Here is a 7,947-nt window from a genome sequence, read left to right as displayed (position 1 = left end):
CACTCGCGTTGTCTAAAACGCATCGCGCGGTTTTGCGCATCTCATTGCATTCTGTATGCATTCAATCAATTCATTCCTTGCGTAGACCGCATGCTTATTCAAATTTTATTACCTGCGTAGACCGCATGTTTTGATTGCATGATTATTCAAATTTCATTACCTGCGTAGACCGCATGTTTTGTTTGCGTAGACCGCATGATTGTTCAATTTCATTACCTGCGTAGACCGCATGTTTTGACTACGTAGCCCGCATGCTTGTTCAAATTTCATTACCTGCGTAGACCGCATGCTTTGACTGCGTAGACCGCATGCTTGTTCAAATTTCATTACTTGCGTAGACCGCATGTTTTGTTTGCGTAGACCGCATGATTGTTCAATTTCATTACCTGCGTAGACCGCATGTTTTGCTTGCGCAGACCACATGTTTGTTACTTGCATAGACCGCACGTTTTGCTTGCGTAGACCGCATGTTTGTAATCAATTCATTACTTGCGTAGACCGCATGTTTTGCTTGCGTAGACCGCATGTTTGTTACTTGCGTAGACCGCATATTTCGCTTGCGTAGACCACATGCTTGAAACCAACTTCATTACTTGCGTAGGCCGCATGTTCTGCTTGCGTAGACCGCATGCTTATGTCCAATTTCATCGCTTGCGTAGACCGCATGCTTATGATTAGTTTCGTTGCCTGCGTAGACCGCGTGCTCCACTTACATGTCTGTGCTTTCACAGCATTGTTATGCTTTCCACCTGCTTTGCGTTGTCACGCATTTTCAAATACATTAATATGCATATTGTTAATAACATTGTACCTGTTAAGTTTGTTTTCTTTGCAAGCACGATATTGTATGTACGGTTCATTTAAGGCTGGTGCAACCAGACAAACCGCACAGGTATAACACGGTCTAGGAGACCTTAAATCCTTGGAAGCTGCAAAACCTTTGGCGCATTGATGTGCGCAGTTCGTTTACATTGCCATGCATGTCTTAAGCCGCACGTTGTTACGCATTTCAAGTTCACTTGCATTGTTATGCATTTCTTGTGCAATATCCACGGTCTAGGAGACCTTAAATCCTCGGAAGGTGCAAGACCTTTAGTGCATTGATGTGCACAGTCCATTTACATTGTCATGTGTCTAAAGTCGCGTGTTGTCGCGCATTCCATGCATCATGCATCATCATGCATTTGCATTTCAAAAAAAAAAAAAAACATGCATTGTCATGCATCATCGTAAATAGTCACATTGTCATGCATCATTAGAATATAGTGCATATTGCATTGTTATTTGCATGCATTCATTGCATCACCTTCCATCTATGGCTTGCACCTTTCCAGGTTGAGCTTGGTCTGGTATGTGCCCTTACTTTTCACGTTAAGGCACAGTTCTGCATGTGTATGCGCCTATTCCACGCTGGTATGTTGGTTTGAGGGTTGTGGCACCTTTTCTGTGTTAGACATGGCTCATATGCGTACATGCCTTTCCTAGGCAAGATTTGGTTTGGCCCGCAAAAAAATATCCATTGTATCCATTTCCATTCCATTGCATATTTGTAGATATTGCATTGTAGTTTGCATGCATTCATCGCATCACCTCCGCCTATGGCTTGCGCCTTTCCATGATTGAGCTTGGTCTAGTATGTGCCCATACTTCTCGTGTCGAAGCATAGTTCAGTAGACCGTTCTATGTTAGACGTGGCTTGTATGCGTACATGCCTTGCCTAGGCAAGATTTGGTTTGGCCCGCGTGCCATGTCCATTGCCATCTCCCCAGCATATCCATATATATTACATTGTAGGGTAATTGTTCCATCCGGCATTAGGATCGTAGTCCTTTCCCCAGTGGGTCGTTTCCCCACTTATGTCATTCCCCCAAATACTTGTTCTTGTGTCCGTCTACATTACTCATAGTTCAGTAGACCGTTCTATGGTAGACGGACTTGTTACCTCCATCAATCTATTTGACATTTGTGTGGTTTCGAACCGCTCATGATTGGATCATGATTCAATTGCTTTGCATTTAGTTCGCATTGTTTCAATTGCATTGCATCTTCATTTGCATTGTTTATACATTGTTTTGTATATATTGCATATCATTTTGCATCCATTTTTGCATTGTCATGCATGTTGCTAATAACATTGTACCTATTGAGTTGTTTTCTTTACAGGCACGATATTGTATGTACGGTTCATTTGCAGCTGGTGGAACCAGGCGAGCCGCATAGGTATTGTATCCTCCGAGTGAGACGTATCGAGAATTGCATAATTCTCTTACATCCTTTCTGCATTGTAGTGTAGTTTGGTGTATGCTAGCTTAAAATTGTCGCATGTATGCTTCATTACAGCTTTCTTTGCATGATTATAAGTTATGTCCGGCTCTATGCATTGTCTTGCATTTTGCCCCAGCCTTCGGGCGCATACCTTGTTTGTCTTGCATGTTTGTCTGAGTCTTCGGCCTTGTCAAAAATGGGTCGTCTCTGGGTTTTGACATTCACTCCCGTCATTGTTATGACTTTCGAGTTCTGTCATAGAGGGGCAACTATAGACACCCCATTTTTGACCGTCCTCAAGACTTGGACGTCACCGTTTGAACACCCGGTGATCATCCATGTTTGTGTTCGTTTGGAGTTCCCGGAGGTCTCGGCTACGCGCCTTGCCTCAGGATCTCCGAACTCGACTGTTTAGTGTCTGGTTTTGCATCGAACACTTGTGTTTTGCCTTGGAGGGGCAGGGAATGCCTTGTGAGGCATCCCCACACATCACCGGCCATGGCTAGAGGCCACCGGCTGTTTTTTTGTTGCCATCGGCAATGTGTACTGCCGGTCAGCACTATTTGTTGCCGGTCGGCAGTTCATTTTGTCAAAAATGGCAATTTTGAGCAGCCGACTACTGTTCATCTACTTTTTGTAGATATTTTGTGCCAGCTGTGATAGCTGGCACCCACTTTGTTCCCCTCCATACACGTGTATGGAGGGATTTCCCTCTAAGCAAGCTTGTTTGGAAAGCTTTGCAAAGGGAGACTTCTATAAGAGGAGCCCTCCCCTTTTGGCTTTAGGGTTAGACATTTTAGAGACAAAAAATACAGAGGAGAGCTCTGGTTCTAGGGTTAGTATAGTTGTAGCTATTCTATCTCTCTTTTCCTCTCTTTTGTGTTCTAGGTGTGTTTGTCCATACTATTGCACACAAACACATAGTGTTACACCTTTGCTTGATTCTTGAAGGATCAGAGGTTGTTCTTGGTGTTCTTGGGTGGTTTTGAGCTTGAAGAACCAGCTGGTCCACCATTTGTGAAGGAGGTCTTCAAGGGTAACACTCTTGCCCTTTTATTCCCCATTCTTGCATTGTTTTTTTGCCTATCTTAGAACTATTTTTGAGCTTAGTGTATAATATAAAAAAGTTCTGTTTTTAGGCCCTCTAAATAGTTTGTTTAGAGTGTTTTGTGGTTTGGAGGTGTTTGACCCCTCTTAGGCCTTGAGAGGCCCCATTTTGTGCTATTTTGAGTGAGCTCCGGGACCTTGGTGTTTGGGCCTCCTCACCACTGAAATCTTGAGGGATTTCAGAGGTGAGGATGGTGCCTTGAGGTCCTAGGGAGGAAAGTGCCACCCCCTCTCCTTGTTGTCCTTGAAAAGGACCATTTTTGGCCTCTTGAGGGAGCACCTAGCTAAGCTTCATGTTGACCATGCCTTGGCTGTTTTTTGTGCTTATTATGTCATAATATGCCTCTGTTTTTAATTGGTTTTGGTACACCATGCATGCTTAGCATACCTACCTTGTAATGCCATGCTTAGGCCTTAATATGCCTTAGGTTGTAAACTATTGTCCTAGCATGTTTTAGGTCTAGCTTTGTGAAGCTTTTGTGCTTATTTTGCCATGCTTGAGGTCTTTCCATAGTTGTTTGGGTCGGCCATGGCATGCATTGTATAGCCCCTTTGCATTTTTGGCTTGTTGGCCTTAAGTGTGTGAATGTGTAGTATGCATCCTTGCCTTAATTTAGTGATTTGGGACCATTTGCCATGTTATTTCAGTCCCTTTAACATGCTTGTATGCTTACCTTGGATGCCTCTTTGAAGCTTTGGAAGCTTGTCTTGCATGCTCTATGTTTTGGCCATGGTGCATGCTTTTGAATTTGAGCCACTTAGATGCCATCTAGGGGTCCCCTTTGCATGGTCTAGGTCTGCCTTGGACCTGTTTTGAGCCCTCTTGGCCTTGTGAGGCTTGGTTGGCTTAACCATGGTTTAAGCCCCCTTTACTTGCTTCAAGTACTTGGGCCATTTGCATGCTAATGTTTAGCCTATCTTGTTTGCTTGGTTTGGCACCATGTTCTCGCATGATTTTCAGAGCTTAATGCATGTCATTTGTCCATGTTTGCACCCTCTTGAGTGTGCTCGAGAATTGCACTTTAATGCTTAAGTGTTGGTCCTTGTGTGCATGCATGTTTGCATGTCATTTAGCCCTCATTTCATAGCACTTTGGCCACTGTTTTGGGCCTAGCATAGGGCTGTCCAAATTAGTGTAAGACCATCCTCTTATGTTATTGCATGCATGCCTTGCGCATTATCACATATTCACTCCATTTCACCTTGTGTTGCATGCCATACGTAATTGCATTTTGTTGCAGTGCTTGAGTTGCATGATATGTTGTTGTATGCTTAGGTTGTAATACATTTGGCATGTATTCTCTCCTCTAGCCACTTAACATGTTGTTGCATGTTTGTTCATTGCCCATGTTCATGCTTGCATGCTAGTTCGCATGATTAGAGTTGCATTGCATTGGCACGCATGCTCTACCTTTTGACCAAGTCATGATAGAGGTAGAAGCCTCTTGATTTGATTGTGTGCATTGCATGTCATTTGACATCAAAGTGTGCACGCTTGGTCTCTTGGGCCATCACGCATTGAAATGCGCGATTGTTGGTCCGAGAACCAAGAAGCATGTCCCTTTGACTCACTCACATGATAAGGAACATGTTTGGTGCATATATGGCTTGAATTGCATTACCATGCAAAGTCCTGTCCTCTGCTGTTGTCGAACAGGTTCTGCAGGCATTCTCTGCCGATCGACTTCATGGAGTGCCGACCGGCAATCAATCGGCAGCCGATGGATTCATCATGTGCCGAGGGACACCAAACCACTGCCGGTGACCATTCTACTCAGCCGGTGGTGTCTCCCAATGTCCAGAGAAGCAATTCTGAGATTTTGGCAGTCTTCAGAGGAGCAGAGCAGGGAAAACAGAGGCAGCTTGCGCATGGCAGTGCACTTCCGAGCAGGACCGAGCATGCATTGCATCGAGCTCTCTTCCCGAGGCGGTTTACTGTTTTTCCTAGCTTAGTTAGTTTGTTAACTAATTAGGCAATTTGTAATAATTAATTAGCTAGGATAGTTAATTCATTATTCGATTTGTATTATTCTTTTGGTCCCTCCGAGCGAGGGCGAATTTGTAATAAGTGTGGTCTTCCAGTCCCCACTTCTTTCTTCCCTTTTACTTACCTGCTTTGATGGTTAGTAATAGGTCATGTTTAAATTAGCATACCTTATGCTATGCATGCGTGCATTCATGCATTTGTATTGTATGCACCGGGCTCGGCGCATAATGCTAATTTCATTTGTACTTCAATTCCAAATTGAATACGTGCATCAATTGACTGTATCTCACATGCCATGCTTGGGTTAGCCGAGCCTATTCTAATTGCATTCTGTATGTGTTACATTAGTCAAATTTGACATGAACTAGGACCATGCATGTTGGCTAACTAGTTTATTGTTTTGGCACGGAGTACTATGTAAGTATTTTCCTGCTTTAGCATATCGCATGCGTGTGAATGCTATCATGACAACATGCTTACCATGTGGCTAGATGCTTATGTGATAAACTGTTTGGATGCCTGTGGGTGAAGGTTGGATTCTTTGAGTTGGAAAAACTCGTTGAAATCCGTATTTTAGCCTACTTGCGAGTAGCAAATTCCAAAGTGTTTTCTTTTAAGACAAACGGATATGCAATGCTTATTTCCAAATTAGGCAATCTAGTCTATACTTGTGTGCTGTGCGCATAACATAGTAATTCTAGGCTAATAAACGGAATAAGAGCACATAACGTTTTCAAAAGCGGATATCACGGTTAGTAGAGGCCGATCTTCGGATCGGGCGAGAGGGGGTGCTCATAGCTGACCTTCCTCGATTGTACCCAAGTTCCCGAGCCGAGGCAACTTTGGTGATGACGGACACGTGGCCTTTGGCACCGAGTCAGGGTTTCCTAAATTCTCCCATTTTAAAATATTTAGGTGGCGACTCTGTATTTGGCAAAGCAGTCCATGTTTGGCACTTCTTTTCAAAAATCTGTTTCTCAAAACAATTTGCCGGATTTGGACTCTTTGGTTTAGATTAAGAACCGTGACACAAATCGAGTCCGAACTGTAGCGAGGGCCCCCACGCGGGCGCGTCTACAGCACTACAACAAAAAAAGATTTTTACGACGCCAAATGCACACCGTAAATACGATTCTACGACGCGTAAGGTAACGTCATATTATATTCAGTCATGGAAAGTTATTCACTTTCAATGGCATGTTGTAGTATGCCATAAAAAATATTTAACAGCGGATCTTGAGCGCTGTGTTTGACTTTTCTACAACTACTTTTGCACGTTGTTAATTAAAGGGACAAACCATGACGTTTATTGGTAGTCGTTGAATATTTAATACAATGACCTATTTTGCCTGCTGTAGATAACCCAAGTTTCACAACATTTTTTGTATGCCGTAGAATATATATATTTAAAAAAAAATAAAAAATCAACAAGTTTTATTTCACCTGTACAATATAAGAAAACATTATAAACAAGCTTTACAAACACACACACACACACACACACACAGATATATATATATATATATATATATATATATATATATATATATCAATCAACCACCAAAATATTATTTCAAACATAAAAAAAAAAAAACTAGCTATAACTTTTTAACATCCAAAAACTATTTATTCATTCCAAACCATCCAAAAACTATGTTTCTAGACATCAAAAACTATCCTTAAGTTCAAAACCAACCAAAACGTTCAAAAAAAATAATAAAATCCTTAAGTTCTAAACCATCCAAAAACTATTCTTAAATTCAAAACCGTCGCTGAGGGGCTTTTGTCTTATTATGGGTGATGTCGAAATATTATCCCCTTAAGGGGCAGCCTAAGGAACAAGAAAGAGGCTCAGCTTAATGCCCGCTTTAGAAAACCTGGTAGTTTGACTTCTCACAATTTACGAGAATGAGTACAAGAAACACAAATGGAAATACAACATTTATAAGTGTTGTAATGTGAAACTACAAAAATACAAATGATAGGACTATATCGGTGAAGATTAGTATTAAACCAAAAAGCTAATATTGCAACATAAGGAAATTACAAAACAAGAAAGCTGACAAATGAGAGAGTTTTACTTTCTTTGTCTAAATGAGAGGATCAAAATATATTCGTAGCATCACTACTAGTCCAATCACAACTCAAATATTTGAAACAAGGAAACTGAGTGCTAACTATAACTTTATGTTTTGCATGATGTGTTGATTGGTTGTTCATTAAAAACATGTCCAATTTCAAAATGGCTAAATCGATCAAACTGCACAGCACCGAATAGCCAGAATGCACAACAATTTGGTGCGGTTTATAATCACAAACAGTCAGTTTCAATTATTTGCTAATTGTTAGGAATGAGAACAAGTTGGGGTCGGGGCGGGGAAGTTTCTAAATTTTGTCCCAATTTTCTATTACACCTCGTGACCATGGCCTAATCCCAACTTGTACATTTTTTGTAGTACCACCCATGCTACCTAAGAGGGATTGGGTTTCCCCACCCTGCCAATCACCGCCCTGATTTTGATTTTTCTAAAATAGATTCAACATAAGTCATACAAATTTCATATTGATAAGAAGCTTCAATTGAATCA

Source organism: Camellia sinensis, chromosome 10 (genome assembly GCF_055761805.1).
Source record: "Camellia sinensis isolate YWXY chromosome 10, ASM5576180v1, whole genome shotgun sequence".
Classification (NCBI taxonomy): domain Eukaryota; kingdom Viridiplantae; phylum Streptophyta; class Magnoliopsida; order Ericales; family Theaceae; genus Camellia; species Camellia sinensis.
This window is presented reverse-complemented; position numbering follows the sequence as displayed.